The following is a 24,064-nucleotide window of genomic DNA, read 5'->3' on the forward strand; positions in this document are numbered from 1 at the left end:
CAAACGAGTCCCCCTCGAGCGGCGGGCTTTCGCTCACAGCAGCGGCCGCAGCAGCACAGCAGGAGCCCCGCTTCCAGCGCCGATAGAGTCTCCGGGCTCTCGCGCACTGCAATCAGCAGCTCCTCCAAGGTAAAATTAGGGGCTACACAACTCCAGCACTCCCGCACCGGGTCCCGGGGATGGCAATCGCTAAAATTCAGGAGCTTCTTGATGCCGGGCTGCACATTCGGGACGGAAGCTCCGGGTAGCGCGTCCTTCCCGTCACTCTGCCATCTTGGAACAAAACATCAACATTTTTAATTAAAAATGAATGAGTCTCCTGCATACATTGGGAGGATTGGTATGTCTGCAGTCATACACGGATCACTGCCAAGCTGGGCTTTTTGACTGCTTGGGATACCCAAGCCAGTGTAACATCTCACTGTGCTATGTCACAGGTGATGGATAGGTATTGTTTTATTTCAATAGAGTGATTGGGAATTGGGATATAACATTAGTGCTGGTAACATTTACTGGGGGAACTCCCCCTGCCCCCACCCTTCAGGCAGAGGTTAGATGGGGTAGAATGTGAGGGGCTGATTTACAATGGTGTGGGCAGGACTGAGGGTCGTAGCTAGGTGCTGAATAATGTAGGTGCCCTGAATATAGAATGCTGGCTGCTTTGCATAAAAACAAAAAGCATTTTGGGAACATAAGAATGGCTGCCAATTTATCAAACATGTTTGTAATACTAATCCAAACAAGCATTTCTTCTGAATTAGCAATGAATACTTGGTAGGATGCTCATTTCAGTCAAATGTGTGCAAAGCATGAGACCTATATATATATATATATATAGCTTATGACCGTTTTATTGCTTGAGTTTGGGCTATCCTGTTGAGCAAAATAACTTTCTGAGGCTGCTTGTGAATGTTGCATATCGCACTGGCATGTAAAATCCAGATTTACTGCAGATTTCAAATGCACAGCAGACTTCCAACACACAGCATTAAGGAGATTTTTGGAACCGAAAACGTCCTCAACATTTTGGGCTTTGGGTATACATGGAATGACGCTCTTGCAACATTTATTTTTAGGAGCCCAGCTCTATCTTGTTCCGGCCCAATTTCTCCCCTCTGTAATAAAACCCATTCCCAAATTGGGTTTTAAATACCAATTCCCAAGCAGTCTACTGAAAAAAAACACCAATCCAGCACCTACGATATAGCAGAGTGAGTTGTTACACTGGCTTGGCTGGATTGGTGTTGTTTTATTTCAATAGACTGCTTGGATTGGTGTTGTTTTATTTCAATAGACTGTTTGGCAATTGGGATATAAAACCCATTCTCGACTTGGGAATGGTTTTTATATCCCAATTCCCAAGCAGTCTATTGAAATAAAACTACACCAATCCAGCATCTGCTAGATAGCACAGTGCAATGTTACACTGGGTTGACATCAGCAGGTCCAAGTTTCGAATCCACAGTAGGGGAGACGTTATAAAAATATAATAATAACTTACAGAGCCTGTTTTGAACTTGAACATTCATCGTTCCTGCTTTGCCTCACAATGCAGTGTTACATTGCTCACTTCCAAGGGGGCGTTGGCAGAACGTTCCCATGATGTCAGTTTGGCTGGCGCTTCCTGTAAGAGCATTGCAAAATGCTTTTGTTGGGCCGAATATGATTAATCTTTTGGCATTAAAGGGGATGTAAACGGTGGGGCAAAGGATTCCATAGGGGACGCTAGTGCCTCCCCTGGTCCTACCCTAGTGACGCCACTGGTTACTGCGTCATTCTTAAACAGGATGTTTGATCATTTGTTTAGGCCAGGTGCCCAGGAACTACTAATTTATTGTAAGACCTCCAAAATTGATTTGTGATTAATGAGTGATTCCCAAGTGTTAATACCCACAGGCGATATAACACAGTCAGGTGGGTCAACTGATGCCTGCTCTGAATACATCCTCTCGAAGTGTGCAGCCCAGTCTTGCTCAGACACTGGATTAAGCTGAGTCTCTGGTTGGGGGTTACTGGTGCTCTTCATCATCTTCCAAAAAGAAGCTGAGTTCTTACTAGGAAGGATCTGTAGCATCTGCTCTGCGCCCCTTTGCAATCTTAACGCACGGTTGCCACTCAGCCAGTTGTTATGTGATTCTTTTTTTTTTTTTTACAAACTTTATTTTATTTTTCTTCTCAAGAGCTCGGGTCACAAACATATAGAAACGGTACATTTAATAACATTCAATCTCATATGTCTTGCGATTCTCATTGCCTTCTTCCATTGAGTTCTTGAGTGTAACAGTTAAACCCTTAACTAACATTCCCTCCCCCCACCCTTCCCTGCTTGTCAACGTTTCGATAATATTCGGTTGAGTACATATTGCATTTCATTTACATATTAATGTGTTTTTTCTCGAAGTAGTTCATCTCTGCTCTCTTTGGTTACAAAATGGAAACTTTACGTAATACTCTGGGTTTAAAATACATTTGTTTATTGTCTCTAGTGAATTCATGGGGCATCCAAGTGTTCAAGTATTTTCAGTATGAGCTGTGCGTCAAAGCAGTCACTTTTTCTAAGGCCATAACTCCCCATAGTTTGACCCACCACATGGCCTCTACTGGTCCTTGCTTGTTTTTCCACATGTGTGCGAAGTTAATTCTCGCTGCGCTCAACATGTGGGTTATGAGCGTAGCAAAATTCCCGGTATTTGTGTAGACACCTTAGCAGTATCACTGTTGGATCCATGGGGAGCTGCACTTTCGTTATTTCTTTGATGTGGCTCAGGATCTTTTTTCAATATGTCTTTGCCTGAGGACAGGTCCACCACATATGAATTAAGTCACCCTCTTCCCCACAACCTCGCCAGCATAGTGAAGAATAACTGGAGTTGATCGAGTGTATTCGCTGTGGGGTCATGTACCTCCTAAGGCATAATTTAAATGCTGCTTCTTTGTTTAATGCATATTTGGAGCACTTTGCCGCTCGCCGCCATATTTGCCCCCACGTCTCTATAGAGATAGGTTTGCCCACATCATCCTCCCGTTTCTTCATGTATGAGAGATTTTCTTCTGGGTTCGCCCCGCAGAGTAGTCTGTATATTCGTGATACACCTTTTTCGAGTAACCCTTCCTGTATAGTGAGTTCCAGCCCTATTGCTTGTCTAGATGCTCCTTCCTTCACCTTTGTATTCGTGACCCAGTGTCTGATCTGAGTATAGCGAAATCGTTTGCTTTCAGGGATCAAAAACTTTTCTTTACATCCTTCAAATGTTAGGGGGACCCCATCCGTGTAAAATTCTTTCAGCGTAAGATTTCTCCCTCTTTCCCAGCGGGTCCAGAAGTGAGGTTGGGAACCGGGTCTGAAGTCCGGATTATTGGCCATAGGTGTGAGTGGGCCCCCTCCTAATTTTAGTTTCTTACTGCGTAGGGCTTTGTCCCAATACCACAGGCTGATTTTTGTTGTTTCCAGTAGTGTGCCTCCATTTCCTCTATTTCTTGGGCGCAAGAATCCCAGACACTCCAACCGGGTTTTCGTTGCTTCTTTCTATAGGTTTACCCATCTATTTTGGTTCTCCCTTGGGGCCCATTGCAGCATCGGTGCTACCTGCACTGCCCACAGATATCTTCGAAGTTCTGGCACTCCTAGCCTCCCCATTGTCGAGGTTTGGAATAGGACTTTCTTTGGGATTCTGGGCTTCTTCCTTTTCCAGATGAAGGCCATCGTCTTCTTTTGCAGGTTCTGCTGGATCACTGGGGGGGGGGGATTTTCAATGGGAGAGCGCTCACTATATATAGGAACCTGGGGAGAAGGGACATTTTAACTGCTGCTATCCGCGCTGACCAGGACAGCTCTTGCATATACCATCTTTTCAAATCTTCTGTCAGGGTTGTCAGGAGTTTCGGGATATTTGCGACATAAAGTTTCCTGTAGGTAGGTGTTAGGTTAATGCCTAAGTAGGCTATATATCCTTGGCTCCATTTTAGTGGATTTTTCTTTTCCCACCCTGCCACCCACCCGGTGTCTTCTGTTATGTTAAGTGCCTTCGATTTGGCATAGTTTATGTGGAACCCTGAGGCTTCTCTGAATTTCTCTAGCATTGCAATGTAATGGGGAAGTGATAATTCTGTGTTTCTCAAGAATAGGAGGATGTCATCCGCATATAGAGCTTTTTTCTGGGGCCCACAGGTTTCCGTCTCCACTCCCTGGATGCTCTGCTCCGCTCGTATCCCCTGTGCCAGAGGCTCCATCCCCATTGCATATATTAATGGCGATAGAGGGCACCCTTGTCTGGTTCCTTTTTCGAATTGGGAGGTTTTCGGTTAGCTGGCCATTAATCATCAGTCTTGTGGAGGGATGTACAAAATTGTCTAATACCATATGAGTGAAGGTCGGACCGCATCCAAATCTTTCCAGGACCAGCTGTAGAAAGCTCCAGTCTAGACTATTGAAGGCCCTAGAGGCATATAACGCTATTACTGACATCAGTTGGCCTGTTCTCTGTGTCCATTCAATGGTATTTATTGCCCTACCAATGTTATTGTACGTGTGGCATCCCCTTATAAAGCCCGCCTGGTCCGAGTGGATTATTTTCGGGAGGATTTTGGCTAGTCTTTGTGCTAAGATAGTGGAATAGATTTTTGCGTCTCCATTTAATAGTGAGATAGGCCGATAACTTGCGCAATCTGTTGGATCCCTCTCTGGTTTTAGTAGGAGGAGCATAGTGGCTGGGCTCATGTCTTTGGTGACTTGGCCACTGTCTTGTATATGGTTGAACAGGTGTGTTAATGGGCCAACTAGTATGCTTTGGAATGTTTTATAATAAGCATTGCAAAGTCCATCTGGGCCTGGAGATGTATTCCATTTCAATGTGTTAAAGACCCCCCTCACTTCTTATTCTGTTATGGGTGCTTCTAGCTGTTGTCTATCAATGTCAGTGAATTGCAGCAATTCTGTTTGTGCCAGAAATTTCATTTGCGACTCTCGTTGTAGGTTATCCCCTGAAAGGTGTCTGACATAAAATGCGTGCATGATTCCTGCTATCCCTCCTTCTTTTTTTGTCATTCCCCCTTCTGGGCGTTTTAGTTGATTAATGCGGTTACGGTTCTTTTGTTTTTTCAGTTTGGCTGCCAATAATCGTTTGGCTTTGTCCCCTTTTATATAATACGTTTGTTTCGTTTTGAGTAGGAGTTGTGCAGATTCATCCGCGTAGTGGGCCTCTAATGCGGCTTTGGTTTGTTTGAGTTCTCGCCAGGCCTTCTGGGATTTCTTATCCTTGTATTGGGCTTTTGCCGTTTTTACCCTATTTTCTAATTCTTGCCTCTCCTTCTCTTTTCTCTTTAGGAAGTTTGTTGTATGTGCTGTAAATTCACCCCCAATTACAGTTTGCTGGCATCCCATATTGTCCCCCAGTTAATCCCCGGCGTGATGTTTTCTGGGAAGTAGTTCTTTAGCGCCTGTTCTATATCTGATCTAAGTGCCAAGTCTTTCAGTAGCAGCTCGTCTAGACGCCATGGTTTGCTAGTTTGCGGCTCCGAGCATGGCATTTCCATGGTCATAGAGACTGGTGCGTGGTCTGATATACACCGTACTCCTATCTCTAGCTCTGTGACATGTGGAATGGCTGCATCCGAGACCAGGATCATGTCAATCCGGGAGAACCCTTTATGTACGTGGGCAAAAGAAATGCCAGGTTTCTATTAGTTGTAAGTCTCTGAGAAATTGGGCCAGGGCTTTCCTGTTCACGTTATCGCTGGATGTTGCTGGGAGAGCTTTGTCCATTGGGACGTCCATCACGCAATTGAAATCTCCCCCTATTAGAATCTGCCCTCTTCCCCATTCTGCAATTTTTGGGAGTAGCTCCAGCAGAAACCTATCTTGTTTTTGCTTCAACTTTTTAATGAAGAAATTGGCTGGTACTGGATCAAATACAGCAGTTTGCTTTAGGGGTCTAAGCTGAGCTCTCATTGCCCTTTTTCTATCAACAATTCTAGGATCAAAGGCATGAGCATGTCTTAAAAGCTTATGGGACGCACCCGCCCTTTGGATACCCATAACAGATGTTAATGTGCCTTCCATAAAAACGCCAAAATTGGTGATACAACTGCCTATCTAAAGTAGTTGCTTCTAGGCATAAAGCAAGTTGTTGGTTAACTCGATCAACCAATTTTGGGTTCCAGGAAATCCTATTCCCCCTTGAATTTACCGTAAGATTCAGTGAACCGAGAGTTTCACTGCAAATTACACTCAATTCAAGTTCAACTGAAAGCAAGCAATGGTCATGAAAAGACGTGCACCTGTCAAAGAGAGAAACACTAGCAAAAGCATAGTCTAAGGTGGAAGAAAGACCACTGCTATACCAAGTCCACTTACTAGGGATATCACCTGGCACTGCACCTTTAAACATGTGGAGGCCCATCCCTACAAGACAACTTGTTCATACCCAGCCATGATAAAGTTTGATTCCCTTTGTTCAAAGGTGGTATTATATCAATGGAAATATTCACATCAATGCAGGCAGCATTGTAAAAACCAGAAATAAATATGTAGCCACCCGCATTCTTCGTGCTCCAGTCATTTACAATAGAAGAAAGGTGATCGAGCAAAATGTCAAAGCTACAAATACCTATATGGCAATTAAACATTTAAGAGCAACAGGGACAGCAGACCACAAGTAGTGTTGACTCTAACTTGGGTGACAAGTATGCCAGTACAAAGGCTGCAGTCTTGTACTATCTCAAGTCCCCTACCAGATTTCACCATTGTGACCAGACCACCTGTGGGCCTGCCAACAAGACCCTTAGTGACAGCCTGGAATGCAGCAATATAACCATCAAAAGACCGACATTCGGTCAACCAGGGATCTTGTAAAAGAATGATGTCATACCATTTCTAATTAGTACCAACAGAAGGATTGGTGAAAAGAATATTACTCTCACAAGAGTTCCAAGAGATCAAAGAGAGAGGGCCGAAACTGCTAAAGATTACATAACGATTGGAAATTCTGGGACCAGCCTGCCTGGTGGAGAGCTCCAGTCAGCCAAGACCAATCCTGTACAGAACCTGCATGGGTTAGGGCAGATAACCAGCTGGACCTCTCTAAAAACAGAGACACCACCCCCCACCGAAATGATGATTTCTTTAGGAAGGAGGGGATCCCAATCCCACGTTAATTCACCCCTAAGTGCCCCATTAATGGAAGTGGCAGCCTTCAGCACATAAGACTTAAGGTCAAAACCAAGCTGCCTCACTGATTGAAGCTCCTTCATGATACTTTGAAAATTCATTAGTGATTCAAGGTACAATACTGCGCAATCTGCCCTATACAAGTCAATGAAATCCACTCGGTCAATGTCTTTTGATAAAATAGCCCTCAGGTTAGGAACTTCACCAAGAAACCTGAGAATGTTAGATCTGTAAAGCACAAGATGTTTATTTGCATACAATAGGCATTCAACTAGGATCTTGTAAGAGGGACAAAATACCAAACCCTAATTACATTTGGGCCAAAACAGGTCTTTGCATAGCAGGGGACCTTTGGGGTTTCTATTTTCAGGAATACAACCTGGATAATCAGGACCCTTCAAGGCTTTCAAGATGCTGTGGACTTGAGAATCACATTTGGTGGGACCCCCAACTAAAACTTTCTGAAAGCAAGAAACACACTTCTAACCATATGGGGTAGTCAATTCACTAGCATTCCATGTCCCATCTACCCAGAGACAGGGCTTCCTTGTAGGAAACTCAACTCAAACAAACTGTATCCTTATGATTTGGATCGGTTACGTCAAAACTTCATCCTATGCGGGTGTCTAGCCCAGTCACTGGCGTATCACTGTACACTGCGCCAACTCAGGAACGAGTGAAGCTGTTCGGTGGAGCGCGAGCCACGAGCTGCTTGACTCGTTCCCGAACTGCAAGCGTGACTAGGATTCATTCACGGTTAAGCTACAGAAATAGCTGCAGTTCGCTGAGCAGCTTGACTCGCTCCCGAACTGCATGCACGACTAGGATTCATATAGAACGGACGTACTACAACGATTCGATGCAGAGGCGAGCCGAAAACAAATGAAGAGATTGTAGTGACAACAGTCTTTTTACCTTTTTTGCAATTCAACCAGCAAAGATGGATGGACATTTTGCTGTCTAGATCTACATGTCTGTGTCTACATGTTGGCGCAGTGAACAGTGATACGCCAGTGACTGGGCTAGATACCTGCATAGGATGAAGTTTCAACGTAATCGATCCAAATCCGGCAGCAACTCCTAGCTGTTGCTGCCAGATGCAGCCAACACCATTGAGACAGCGTGGTGTCCAGTCAATTCGTCGAAAAAAAACTGGTCGACTGCAATTTGATCGACGCAATTTGGTCGAAAACCAAATGGTCGAATTTTTTTATTTATTTATATATTTATTTTTCGGGTTTTCGTTTAGTAAAAAAAGGGGTTTTTAGAGAAAAAAAGGGGGTTGGGGGGGACCCTCCCAAAAAAATAAAAAAAAGGGTTAAAATAAAAAAAATACAAAATTCGACCATTTGGTTTTCGACCAAATTGGTTCGACCATTTGTCTGGTCGACCAATTTTTTTCGACCAAATGTCTGGCAACCAGACAGCGTTAGCGTGGGACAAGACATAGGAAGCAGAAACAGGTTTAAAAAAGGCTGTGATCTTTTCATTTTTTTTACTTTTGGTATTTTAAGCATGACATTACCTAGTTGTAATTGTACCGTCGGATATTGTATCAAGAGTAACACCAAAAGTGACTGAAGTTCCCTTACCAGGAGAGAGAGGGAGAGTTAAGTCCAACACAATCTGAAGCATCTGCACAGCAACCAAGGACATTTTTGTTTTTACCACCCTGCATCTAAGGTTGTACATGTACCAACACCAACAATACTATTAAAGCCTACCACCCAAGCTGGCAAAATCTCAGGAGTACTCACCCTCACCCTCTTCGGAGGAGTAGATCCCAAGGGGGAACGTGTGCCTCCACTGTGCTAACAGCACTCAGACAGCACTCTAGCCCTTGATAGTCGACAACGAGTCATGAGATGCCGGGTTCCAATAACTCTGCAGGGCTATCCAACAAAATGAGGAAGCAGGCACTTCTGCACACACAGAGACACCACACCACTCCGGCAGCACACAAAGAAAAGGACCATGCACCTCCAACGAGCGTCAACTAGCGTAGGACCATCATGTCACACCAGCTGCATTAGCCTGGCCGCTTCCGACAGTACAAGTTCTATGGAATTACATAATATTATTATGTTTGTTGCAGAGATATTTATTGTATGTTTTTGGATCCTAATGGATTGTGTGTGTTTTGATTGCATGTGACAGTGTACTAATGTGACTACAAGGAAGACACCTGCCAACTACATGGAGACATTGACAAGCCCAATATTATTTTCACACTAACTATAATACCCTGTGGATCCTGGAATTAAGATGGTTTGTTAAGGCCCAAATGGATACATCAAGAGGAACAGAATGATGGGTATCTAAGAGATAATCACATATCAGTAGCTCTACTTCAGGAGACACTCTTTAAAGATAATAGGCGACTGAGCATGCTCCATATTTGAGGTGGCCAGGGCTTCTGTTCAAACTACTCTTCGTTCTCTTGAGGAGTACTTACATGGATATCTGGTAGCACTCTTTTTGTACTAGAAACAGTATTGCAGGAGTGTAGGAAAGTGATGGCCATGGGGAGATTAGAAGGGAGGTCAGTTTGTATTATCACATATGCACTTAATGCTGCCACATCTGGTTTTTATGATAACATTTTACAGTTCTGAATAGGGATACAGTTTGGATATGGGAGTGATGATTTTATTTTCATGCTGAATCTTCTACTAGATTGTTCAAATACACAATATACAATGCCTTCTGCAGCTGCTAAATCGCCTCAACAAGTAATAATTGAACTGGACCTTGTAGACATTTGCAAAATGCAAATTAATAGTACTATTGACTATTCCTACTACCTCTATTCCCATGATGCGTACACAGGTATTGATTATTTATTGACAGGTTCTGAACACCTTCATTGTTTTGCCAACACACGATACGCGGTTAGAAAGATTTCTGACCATGCACCTTTATTCACAGATTATGTACCACATACTGCTCCTTTACCGACACCAACATGGACATTTAGGCTTCAGGCGCTAGTCGTTTTGCCTTTTGGGACACATGTTGTCAAGGAAACTCTCAGGCACTGTCTCCAACTGGTTTACTTCCTTCCTTACTGACCGGATTCACTTTGTCTTCATGCCTCCTTTTCTATCCTACTCCACCCCGGTCAAGGACCACTTTACATTAGTCTCCTGCCTATCTCCACTCCTCTTCAAACTGTATGTTGAATCCCCGGCACACATTCTTAACAAAAACAAAACTGTATGTTGAATCCCCGGGACAGACTCTTAACAAACACAATGTCAATTTCCACCAATATTCAGATGACACACAAATATACTTCCAAATCTCATCCCCCTCACAACTGCACATCCTTAAAAGCTGTCTCTCCACTATTACCACCTGGATGGCCTACCACTTACTCAAGCTTAACCCTTCCAAAACAGAGTACCTCCTCATCTGCCCCGCCACCCCAGACACAAACCCAAATTCACTCCGTGTATCAAAGAACTCACCACAGACAACCGACACATATCCTTCCCCACACCTGTCAAATCCTTTGGCTTGATCATCAGCCCCCACATCCTCTTCACACACCACATAGCTACTGTCACCAAAACATGCAACCTACAACTATACTTTCTATGAAAAATGAGAAACATCCTTTCTCCTGGCGACTTCCACACTGCAGTCCAAGCACTGGTTCATTCCAAGCTGGTCTACGACAATGCTCGACTCAGTAGATCTCCCCAACAGCACTCTTGCCCCCTTGCAAGCCAAACAAAACCCAGCAGCCAGCCTCATCCTCCACCTTCTCAAACATTCTCACATCACCTCAGCATTTGCCTAGCTCCACTGGTGCAGCATACCCCAGAAAATAGCCTTCAAAGGACTCTGCATTGTTTTCAAAACCATCCACAACAAAACCCCATCTTACCTTCCCAACAAACTCAAACCCATAATCCACACAAACATCAGACAAGCAAGCCAGCATCTCCTAAACATTCTAAGCTGCAACCTAACATGCACTCAAAAACAAGCATTTACCCAGTGGGCACCCAGAGCCTGGAGCACACTACCGCTTCACTTCGGCACTGCACCCTCCATAACCACTTTCAAAAAGAGTCTTGAAACATACCTGATTCCCCACTCATAACCCTACCCCTCCACCTCCCCTGCTACCACTTGTCTATCCTAATCTCACTATCCTGCCCTGAAAATATTATGTAACTTCAGTTTCACTTCCCACCTATTCAAACTTTGAACCTTGTAAGGCGCTCCGAGACCCTCTTGGTAGGGACAGCGCTGAACACAATGAAATAAATAATTCTAATAAGGCGTTTCTAACATTCGTTGAAGTGAATGAACACATTGTCCTGCATTATAGCAACGTGTGGAAGCTTTTAAAGTCACAATGTGTGGAATTTGCATTTCATTAGTGGTAGGGATTCGGGAGGCCCTCGATTATTTTACAAAAACTGGAGTTTCAGGTGCATGATATAGAAACTCTTGGGGCTCGACTGATAGGTAGAGAATTCGATCTGTTGACATTTTGAACTAAATGTGAGGAGACATGGGAAACGCTAGGTAAAAATTACCAGATAAAAATGATCACGCTAAACACAGAGAAACGTCATACACAGGGCGACTACTTGGGCAAAATGCACTCATGGCTTCTCAAAAGAGAAAAAATGTGTCCTAACATGACTTAGTTGTCTGAAAGTAAAGGTGTCTTTTATTACCAACAATCTGGTATCAATGATATTTTCATCCAATATTATAGGGACTTTTACTCTGGGAGACTAATAATACACAAACTAGAGGTGACGGATAGTTTGTAACATGTCAACCAACTCCCCCACTTAATCCTGAGGAAACACAAGTGTTAGATGTCCTTGTAATGGAATAGGAGATATTCGCAGCTAGATCTGATATGCCCACCAGACTACCACTACTGATGGTTTTCCTTCAGAGTTTTAAACAGCATTTAAAGGTGTCATAGCTTACAAGCTATTAAAAGATTTCCAGTAAACCATTGATGTGGGACTGCTTGCCCTTTCCATGGCGGAGGCCATATTTGTACCCATCCTGAAAACTGACAAGGACCTGACCCGTTGCGGATCATACTGATCGCTCACAATGCTTAACCCCAATCCTGTTTGCCCTTGCAGTGGAACCCCTAGCTTCTTTATTATGGGAATACTTTAGCAAGAGTGGTAGTTTGGTTGGGGGCATGCAACATCTGATCTCAATGTATGCAACAAAGTCTATTTATACTTGACTGGCCCCAGATTTAATTTTCCATAGGTTCCTGAAGAATTCGAAAACTTTGGCAAGCTGTCTAGTCATAACTTGGACAAATCTTGCCTTTTCCCTCTAGCCTCGAACCCAATTTAATTTAATTTTATTTAATATACTTGTAGCCACAGGGCTTTGTATATACAACATAAAACAACATACATACATAAAATGCAGAAATAAAAACCTCAGCTTTACATATGCACTCCATTAGATAGAATATTTAAAATATCTAAACACTTCCAATAAAATGTAACCATTAAATATATAAAATTCATATCATCACCCTTCATAAAATTAATCCACAACATAGACACATCTTTGCAGTAATTGTCATAAGATTTCAAGAAACTTGTATTAAAGGCGGTTAAACTTTCAGAATAAACTAACAAGTGCTCAAGGGTTTCCAGTTTGGTTTCCCCACATAAGCTGCACATTCTGTCTCAGCGTGTTCTGCCTAACCTTGCTCCTTTAATCTCCATTACATCGCCTATGTTACATTTTAATAACAAGTACTGGCGGAATATCTGAGGACATGGATATGCCACAATGTATAACGGCATCGAATTACGTTCCATTATATAGCGAAGAAAATAACCACTATTGCTTTTTGTTGACAATGCCACCAAGTAATTCTCCTTGCTATAATCTTAAATTTTTTGTCCCAGCCATCCTTTAAACCCCTATCCTTGCCGAAATACACAATTTTGTTCATAGCCTACCGACCATGTACTATGCAAGGACAATATTTTACCCATAGTGCCCACCCATATTGTTATATCGGACAATTCTCAGGAATGCATGGATATATTGGACTATGATGGTTGCATTGTCTAACAATCTCAAATTCTCAAAACAATGACAGTTCTATATGTAAAATCCGCTACTATGCCTTGTAGATCAAATTCCATATGTAGGAATTATGTGGCATCCTAAACAGTTTGCGCAGGATCAGCGCTTAGAGCTTTTTTAGTTCTGGTAGGTAGTTGTGACCCCATACCTCAATGCCATAGTGTAAAAATGGCAATATTTTTGCCGTATATTGCATCAAAATCGTTTTAGCTGTATAACCCACACTTGTACCTATGAAAACACTTATGGCGTTAACTGCTTTCATGCACTTTGTTTTTATTTCACTTCATTGTATTTATATACCTCCACTTGTTCAAGGGGTGTTCCCTCATAGGTCCAGCATATCAGTTTAGGAATTGATTGTTAACCAGAGAAAACCATTTGACCATTTGACTTTGCATAAGCGCTTAGCATAGTTTGCAGCCCTTTTTGAGTAGGATCTAACAAAATCAAGTCGTCGGCATAAGCAAGCCAACTTACGGTCTCGGACCCCACTTTAACCGGACAAGTGTGCAAGTTCATAAACTGGTTGTTCAAATCGGCTAGGTATACATTGAAAAGCGTTGCTGCTGCGATACATCCCTGTTTTACGCCGCGATGGATAAGTATTGATTTCGATAATTTCCCTCTCCCATCTAGGCGGACACATACCAATGTTTCTGTGTACAGTAACATTAACATTCTTAGTAAACCTAATGGGATGTTCCATTTTAGCAATTTATTCCAAAGCTTGTGTCGGTTCACAGAATCAAAGGCCGCCCTAAAATCTACATAGGCACAATACACTTTAGCTTCCTGTCTCTTCCATGCATATTCAACTGCGAATGTTAATATCAGAATGTTGTGCAAGGTATTCGATTTAGGCCTAAAACCTGTCTGATTTGGGGGGAGAATATTATTCATGGTAATCGAGATGTTTAACCAACAAAACTCTAGCAAAGATTTTTGCCGGGATAACAACCATCGCTAACATGCGATAGTTTAATGGATTATTTCATGCTCCCTTTTAATAAACTGGCAAGATGTTACTCATATGGGAGGATTTATTTAATGGTTTTTATATACGCATTGATTTCACAGGAATCTTTACTTCCTAAAGAGGGATAGATCACTATAGCTATCTGGAGATGCAGCGTTTTTTCGCATCAGCAATTCTTCTGTCATGGAAATGTCTATTATTAATGACCTTATTAGACCGCTCAATGGTAGTTTTATAAGATCTTCTTGAAGCAAAGATTTCACTTATTCTGGTCATTAGTAATGTGAAAGTCGGTACTATCTCGGTCGCCACATTAGGAGTGGACACCTCACATTGTTGAATGAAAGTCGGGACTAGGCTTATTACGGCCTGATTTGCTTTCGTTACATTCATACCATTCCATTGTATATGATTGTGGCTTTCATTTAGATAGATATTACCATTTTCATCATATACATTGGATTGACTGTGGGCATTTAATGTTTTAAGGAGAATACAGAGAGGGAGGTGATCACTCTCATCACGTGAGACAATGGCCATATCAACTATCAATTTTAACCCAGGACTGTTTACAAACACATAATCGTTGGTAGATACACTTCTCCCATTGACATGTGTGTATGCCACATGGGCATCACCAGGGCAATATCCATTTAGTCTGGTGAATCCATACTTATCTAATAACTTCAGCCAAGGTTTGCCCTGGCGATTGGTCGTAGAAGTCTTAACCGGGGTCAATGTCACATGTATTTTAAGGTCTGTATTCGAGACACCTATTACAGTATTAAGGTCGCCCATGAGCCAGACTGGTAAGCGATGTGAATATAGTTCCATTATTTTTGCCACTGTCTTTACATTAGCTACAGTTGCCACATAATTAGGGGGTGGGGGGTCAAAGATGTTAAAGTACTGTTTGAATTGAAGAGTATTTGTAATCATTGTTTGAATTGAAGAGGACCTGAAGAGGACCTGAAAACATGCTCGAATTGACAATTTATATGTACAAACATGACTACAAGGAATTTATAAATCTATATTTATATCTAGATGCGACGCAGGCTAAAGTTCAGAATTCCATATAAGTGTGGCGCATGCTAACATTCACATTTCTATCTAGGTGTGACACAGGCTAAGGTTAAACATTCAATCTAAGTCCATCTAAGTGTGGCACATGCTAACATTCACAATCCTATCTAGATGTGATGCAGGCTAAGGTTAAGCATTTCATCTAAGTCCATCTAAGTGTGACGCATGCTAACATTCACATTGCTATCTAGGTGTGACGCAGGCTAAGGTTAAGCATTCCATCTAAGTCCATCTAAGTGTGGAGCATGCTAACATTCATAATCCTACCTAGATGCGACACAGGCCAATCTTCACAGTTCTCGCTAGGTGTGGTACTAGTTAACATTGGCAAGTAAGTTAGTGTGTAATGCAATGCAACATTTACAGTCCAGCCATGAATAGATTTAGGCTGGTGTTCACAAATCTCTCTAAGTATGCATGGTGTAATTATATGGCAGTCTATGTTATGGAAAGGTAAGGTAGAGTAGCAGGGGCTTTCTGTAGTAGAGTAATTGCTCTACACCCCACCCATGACACACTTACAGTTTTTGTTGGTGTCTGTTGACGGCTAGCTTCATTGGCTTCCCCTGCTGACACCTGCAGGCATGTCTTGGAGCCACCAATGTAGGAGCGGCCCTTAGCCGCAGGGGCTGTCGGGCAGAGGGCTACCCTGGGAAGGTCAGTTATGACCAGGTGGACGTACCAATCACAGGAGATGGGCGGGTTGGAGGGCGGGTCTGGGAACAGGCTAGACACAAACAAAGGACTACACCCCACGGACTGCACCCTCTGAATGCAGCCCAGCACAGAAAAACAGGCTCAGAAGCCACAAAACACTAGACAAACACACCAGATTAGCACATAGTGCTCACCAAAAATAAAAAAATAAATAAAAACAAAATATATATATTTTTTAAAAGATTGAAAAAACACTCACACCACTCCAATAGAGTACATGAAGCAGCCCAAAAACGGATTACAATCATTGTGAAACTACTCACAGCAACTAGCCCCTAAAGATGCTTCCAAACTGGTTTCCCTGTCAAATCCTTCCACATGGCAGTCCACAAATGATGCACAAAGTTATAGTCCAAGCGAATAAAACTCACAAAAGAATCACACAAGAGATGCTAACCATCAAAGAAACAAATGAAAAATGAAATCTACTGGAACTCACGTAATAAAATGTATCAGATATTGGACGACTATCTTAGCAATTACACCAAAGAACTCAAAGCTAAGAAACAAAAGAAGTTCATTCAAGATGAATTGGACTACAAATACCATAGAGTGGGTACTTTTCAAAAACAACCCTTTTCAAGAAATCCAAGACCTAATATCAACCCACCCCAACCAGTACCGTCACCTGCACTGGGATCTCCTATGTCTTCCGACATAGAACTGCGAGTGAAAATGAAACAGACCAGGCTACAGCCGCACCATCTACCTCAACAGAAACTCCAAAATCTTTTCCTTTTTTAGACAAATACAAGAGATACAGGAACTTGCGCGTGAATCCTCAGAGGACACCACAACAACCAGAGGAATTGAAAGTATTGTTTGAATTGAAGAGTATTTGAAATCATTGTTTGAATTGAAGAGGACCTGAAACCATTGCTTGAATTGACAATTTATATGTACAATCATGACTACAAGGAATTTATAAAAGCAACAATTTGTACACAGCAAGAACAAATTAAAACACCTTGAAAATTGGCACATATTATGGATTCCATTTATTTTGCATAGGGTCATAGATGTTTACCAGTAACACACTCAGCCGCAGATGCGAAAGAATCACTGCCTGTATCATATTAGTAAACTCCTTAAGGACACCCTTTGGACGCCCTCTCAGACCTTTCGTTGCATGTTGTTGGACAGTATTTCGCCCATCAAATTGGACATCTTCTACAATCCATGTTTCCTGAAGTGCGATAACAGTAAATGTATCCATCTGAGCCACTAAACCATCCTCACCGAATAGATGTACAAACCCACACGTATTCCAAGAACATACCATATCGACATCATTGAGACAGTGATGAAAAATGTTGTTTGAATACGGACGGCAACCATTGCCAATAACCGACCTCTGAGTTATCTACAACACCGCCCCTTTCTTGGCCTATGGGAATGCTCGGTCGTCTCTCAGCATCACGCACAGCAATGATATCTCCTCCCTGTATAAGGGATGTGGTGCCATTCTGCTGATCTGCTCTGAGGTCAGTAGCAATAGTAGGCATGCATGGCAGATTAATATCAGGCTTTGGTATGGCAATGGTAGAGCGGCACTTAACTGGAAAGATCAATACAGTTTTGCAGGTATAGCCCACCAAATATAGTTCATCCTCATATCTGAGCACATAGTCAAGTGTGGCCTCAGAATTGAACCACACATTGGTTATGTACTCTTGGCTGTGTTGAACCTGATCCACAATCTTGATATCTTCAGATGATATCACTCTCAATGGTACGACTGTGTGAAAAATACAAAGCACTGCTGCTCTATTCAAAGGTGGGAGGGTTTGTGTAGAGGACACAGGCTGTAGTTGTAATGCCTTCGCTACATCACCATTTAAGGAGCCAGCTAATACTGGTGTTGGTATTATAGGACTAGCTAGGTTAGCTGCCCATATGTACGATAGCTTGGTTTGTGTCGACGAGCGCATAAGGGCTGTACATTTACATCCTTTAGCTAGGCAACCCACTGTACAATCACTGAGAAAACCCATTTCAGTGGGCTTGGCAATAGCTTAAACATTCACTTGTGGGTTTATTTCACTCAAAAGGGTAGGGACGTCTAGCCTTATGGGTACAGGACTAACCTGAGCATCAGAGATCAACATAGGTATATCGCCATTTAACGGTTCGTGCACAATGTAAATACTAATTCTAGATTTATTACTCACAACACATGCATTCTTATGTGTTCTTAAGTGTTTTGTGTACATGAATGCTTGGGGGGGTAGATTTTGTGTTGCACTTACCTATGTAACCTTTTTTTACTTTACCACAACTTATCCCACTCTCAACCACAGATGTGTTTAGACTTTGGGGCCCTTTCTTGTCCTATCGACCTGGTTTTCTATAGGGTCCGTACTCGTACTTTGATCTTTTACTGTTTTATGGGTCCGATTAATACTCTTGTGTAGGAGCACAGAGTGAACATCCAATTTGTTTTCGAGACGCTCGCATTTAGCGACTAATGTGGACAAAAGATTGTCAAGGGCCCAAAACATATCATTAGAGGTCATACTGTAGGAGCTAATATCATTCACACTTTTATTAGTGATGTCAGGTGTACACGCAGGTTCGGCATTCATACCAGCACACTCACCCATGTGCGTCTTCAGACACTCTTGCCCTGCCGTTTTTCTATCAAGACAACCAACAAGACTTTGCAGGTCATCAATGTGTTGATCGAAGAAGGTGCTAGGATCAATATCTATTTGGCAGGGTGTAGATGAGATTTGTATAATATCACCCATATATTATACTTCAGCCATATCAATTGATAGATCTAAATTATTTGAAGGTTTAAGTGAAATCTCAACGCCATCATTCGCGCAACCATGTACCATTGCGGTTACAAGAGCCGTATCCTGCAATATGCCATCATTTACTAGTAGTGGGTGGGCAATTTCTATTTGGATTTTGCTATGAGGGTACACTTTTATTGTCTCATTATCATGGGAGTCAGTGCCATTTATAGTTTATATACCCTCAACGCCATGCTTAATCGAATCCTTAGTCTGCAATGAAATCACTAATTCAAGGAGTTTAATCACCAGACAGCCCAACAATGCACTTAATTCTTCAACAATTTCATTTGCAGCAGTTACTTCATCAATGCGATCTAAAGCCTGCAATTTTCCCAAGTCAATTTAATCTATACCACGCTCCAATTCCGGCGTGACCTCCATTTCACCGCCGATTACTAATGTCTTAAAACCACAATAGGCGTGGATTATACTATACGTCACACGTGTGGAGTAATCGACAACAATCCACTGTGTATCGACCAGCAACTCAAAAATACACCACACGGTCTGTGAAAGTTTGCGTTAGGCTGCCAAAATATGTACTGCAACTCCTGTGCAACACGAACTGGCAACACGCACGACAACGACAACAGCTAACAGCAGCTAACAAATCAGCCTGTGCTAATTACTGTGATACATTCCTACCATGTAAGTAATCACGATTTACAGATGAAACTGCGTTAGTGTTCTCATGCGATTGGGGAGATAGAGGTAGCAGGTACATTGACTATTTTGGCTGGCACCTTTTAACAGTAGCGCAGTACTTTGAGTTGAGGTCTGTGTTTCCTTATGTGCGTCTATTGGAATTAGTCCCTGGCCCACTGTTGTTAAAAAAGCCATGTTTTAAGAGATTTGTGAAAATTGAGAATTGTGACATTCCGAGTTTATTTACATAATAAACTAATATGTGGTGTGTGACAGGTCCAATTTGCTCCCATATCTTTTATCATACAAAATATCCCCTTCCAGTATTCAGGTAGCGGAGGGCACAGTCAGAACAAAAGAATCAAATATGTCTGCAGGTGTTGGCAATGTGTGCATACCGGTGACATCAGTGGAACTTTCTTTGTAATGAGGACAATGTTAGGTATGTTCTGTGTAACCAAGTATACTGTATTTATTTGAATTTCACATTGCGCAATGTTCTTTGGATGAATAATTCCATGCTTTTCCAGTGCAGTTCAGAGATGTCACACCCTATGTCCCAATCCCAGGCAGATTTCACATTAAGTTCACATTAAGTTCAGGTGAAAAGAATTATGATGTGACATTATTATGCAATTTGTCATTGCATAATAAGTCAAGAGTTGTCCTAGTAGTAAATCATATTAATTTCTCAGTTCAAGAATTGACAAAAACCTTCTACCTTGGAGCAGACCCCCACACCAACACCCCACTTAGCTCCAACGCCCCTTGGTCCCAAACGTAAGAGTTTGTTAGAGAGCCAGAAAAGACTCGACTATAACTCAGTACAAGAACAAATGGTCAAGATTTTGTCATTAGACGCACAGTACAGGTAGTGACCCTCTAAAGTGTTCTCTAAATAATGTGTTGTCATTTTCAGCATACTTGGCACAGTCAGGAGTTCAAGTGGACACGTGCAGGACCTATTTGGTGGCCATTGGGGCATATAGAAATTCTGAGCAAACCTTTTTCTGCCAGCAATCCAGTAGTCAGGAAGTTGGAGGGATTAACAAGAGTATATCCTCCAGTCAGAAAGACACAGCCTTCCTTGGACCTCACTGTGGTCCTAGTGGCTCTGGCGCATAATCCCTTTATGACCTTAAAAACTGTTCTACTGGTGGCCTTGACATCGGCAAGGAGGGTGAGTAAGATTCAGACACTGGCCGCGACTGAACCATACACTACGTTTCATTAGGACAAGATGCTCTTATGGATGAACTCCTTCTTCTTACCCAAAGTATTCATGGAATTTCACATTAATCAGGCGATAGTCCTTCTTCCCTAACCCTCCGTATCAAGCAGACAGTGGTTTGCATTGCTTAGATGTTAGAAGGGTGCTAAAGTTCTACCTTGCAAGGTCCAAAACATACAGAAAATCTGATGCTCTGTTTATAACTTTTGTCAGACAGTCACCAGGGAAGCAAGCATCTAAAGCACCCATAACCAGATGGATGGTGTCTTGCATAGCAGAGGTTTACAAAGTGCAAGGCAAATCTACTGCGTAGGTCATTCAAGCTCACTTGGTAAGGGCCCATGCAACAGCAGTGGCTTTTCAGCGGCATGTGCCATAGGATGTGATTAGCAGAGCTGGTCCACTTAGTCTGCCTTCTGCCGTTATTACTGTTTGGATGTTAGCTCACATGAAGATGCAGCTGTCGGCCAGGCAGTTTTCAGAAACCTTTTTGCGTAATGTGACTGTTAGCACCTCCCTAATCATGGGGCTGCATGGGAATCGCACATACAGAATGGAGGAAAGGGGACGGGACGTAGGAGTAAGGATAAGTTACTCACCGTAGTGACAAATGTACTCCTAGTCCATAGCCCCCTTTCCTCCATACGCCCCCCTCCATTCCCTTCAGGGTTACAATGCGTAGTTGGGGCTGTCGTTCCTGTGCCGTGGGGCGAGGTCAGCATGCACGGTCACACCTACCCTCACTCCTGTGTGTGCATACATTAATTCCCTTAAAGGGAATACAGTATGCAGGAAAGGGGACTGTGGACTAGGAGTACAGGTGAGTAGCCTGTTCTGTATTCTTCATGTTAGAATGTGGGTTAACAAGCAGCACTAGGTTTCTGGCACAGGACCTACATTGTGCTTATTCTGTAGGTTACTTATTTATTCATTTAATATCAATTTAGCTACTTCACCCCTTTTGGGCTTTTTGTCCACAGGTAGTTTCCTTGTATAAACCATGAGCGGAACAAATAGTAAGCAATGAGTTTCTTTTTTCCATAGACAGTGCGTATTGAAAAGGGAACTAGAGATGTCTTGCTGTGTAACTGTAAAATAAAGTGAAATCTTGAAAGTGTACTTTTATCTTTATTTGCAAATAGAAGTATATATTGCAGGCAGCTTTCAAATTCAATTTGATGAATATGTGCGCTGCATTATTGATTCCTTTGGGTCTTTTCACAAATAGTAATTTGCAATAAGGATATTGACATTTGGTATATATAAAGAGTTGAAAATCAACACTTAATACTGCCATTTTAACTTATTCTAATAACTTACTTTAAAAATGTATTTTCCTAAAAACTATACATAAGCAACATTCACTGTAGGCTAGAATATTTACAATGAAGTTCAATTTGAGGTTTCCCTTAACGTAAACCTAAAATAAACATCTTATTTTTTTAGTTGTCTGATGTTGGTGAACACATCTTATGTACTCATGAACCGGATCTGAACCAAGGTACAGTAGCCTACAAATTATGCATAATTATTAATTGAACCGTATGATACATCTTCATCAAACCTCTACCTCTGTCTTGAGTGATGTACCACAGATATAACAATATTGTTACTCAATCCCAAACATACTACATTAGAGTGCATCCTGTGAAGAATCGTACAGATCCTTCACTGAAACCCTGCCTAACGTCTCCTCCCAGGTGGCCAGGGAAAGGCAGATGCTTACTGATCCTGACCTTGGGGGTGGTGTACTGCGGGAGGATCGCCGGGGAAGAGACAAGGCCCGGGGTGGTGAGGAGATCCCGTGGGATGAAACACAGTATTTGTCCCCTGAAAGCAAGTACCTTTCTGGGTTACCTAAAGAAACCTACAGCTAACCCTCTTCTTGCTTCTAATTTCCTTCTAATTGCTTCTAATTTTCCTTCTTGCTTCTAATTTCCGTCATATATCTCTCTTACCTTTTCTATCCAAACTCCTTGAGCGCCTTGTTTATTCACGAATCTCATCATTCGTGTGTAGCCTATCTCTCGTTCCTCCGACTTAGTCTGGTTTCCGCCCCCACTATTCAACTGAAACAGCCCTTACCTATGTACTTAATTCTCTTCTCACTGCTCACTACTCCAAACACTCATCTATTCTTATTTTACTTGATATGTCCGCCGCCTTTGACACTGTAGATCATTCTTTGCTCCTGGACTCTCTCTCCTCCCTTGGTCTGCGCGGGTCTGTTCTATCATGGTTTTCCTCTTACCTATCCAACCGTTCCTTTGCTGTCTCTTGGGGCAACAACAATTCTCCTCATGTTCCTCTGGTCCATGGCGTTCCTCAAGGTTCAGTCCTTGGTCCCTTCCTATTTTCCTTATATACTTCCTTTCTTGCCCCCACTATCTTATCCTTTGGAGTGTTACACCACTTCTACACTGACAACACCCAGCTCTTTCTATCCTTCTCGTCCTTCTCCTCGGACATTCATCAGACTCTCTCATCCTGCCTCACTGCCATCAAGTCTTGGATGACATCTCACTTCCTCACTCTCAATGCTGAAAAAATGGAGGTCCTATTCTTTCCCGCTAACACTCTCATCTCTTAATCTCCTCCCTCTTCCATCTCTTTTCCTCCCTCCTGTCTCATAATCTCTCCCTCCGCCCACAATCTTGGCATTTACTTTGATTGTAATCTCTCCTTTGACCACCACATCTCCCTTACATCCTGGGCCTGTCGATTTCATCTCTACAACATTCGCAAAGTCCGCCCTTTTCTCACTTTCCACGCTACAAAACTCCTCATCTCCTCACTAGTCTTCTCCCGACTATTCTATTGTTCTGTTCTGTTCTGTTCTTTGGTCTTCCCCGCTCATGGCTAGCTCCTCTTAAATCTATCTATCATTCTTCAATTCGCTCACTCTGTCTTCTCTCCTGCCATGACCCAATTTCTCCTCCCCTAGACTCTCTTGGCTGGTTGCCCTCCTATTCCCAACTTAAATACAACTTTCTCTGTCTTGTGTTCAAATGTCTCTATGTCCTTGCTCCTGACTACCTTGCATCTCCCCTTTCGTTTTACTCTCCATCTCACTCCCTCCACTCTACTAATCATTTTAGACTCAATGTCCCACGTCCTCCTGGTGCCCAATCCCGCTTTCGCTTGTTCAAGCTCTGTTAGGCAGAAACCTGTGCAGTTCCCTTGGGGACCACTGCAAAAGATTTAGGACTACAGGTGTTGGCAGTAAACCCACTTTGTAGCAGTCCGCACCACCCAGATTTACCTGGTAGCTGTGGCTGAGCAGTCAGACTTCCCTCAAGAAGAGTTAGGCAGTATGCAAAATATACACAATA

The sequence above is a fragment of the Ambystoma mexicanum genome, chromosome 8 (assembly GCF_040938575.1).
Source record: "Ambystoma mexicanum isolate Mex_15411 chromosome 8, UKY_AmexF1_1, whole genome shotgun sequence".
Taxonomy (NCBI): domain Eukaryota; kingdom Metazoa; phylum Chordata; class Amphibia; order Caudata; family Ambystomatidae; genus Ambystoma; species Ambystoma mexicanum.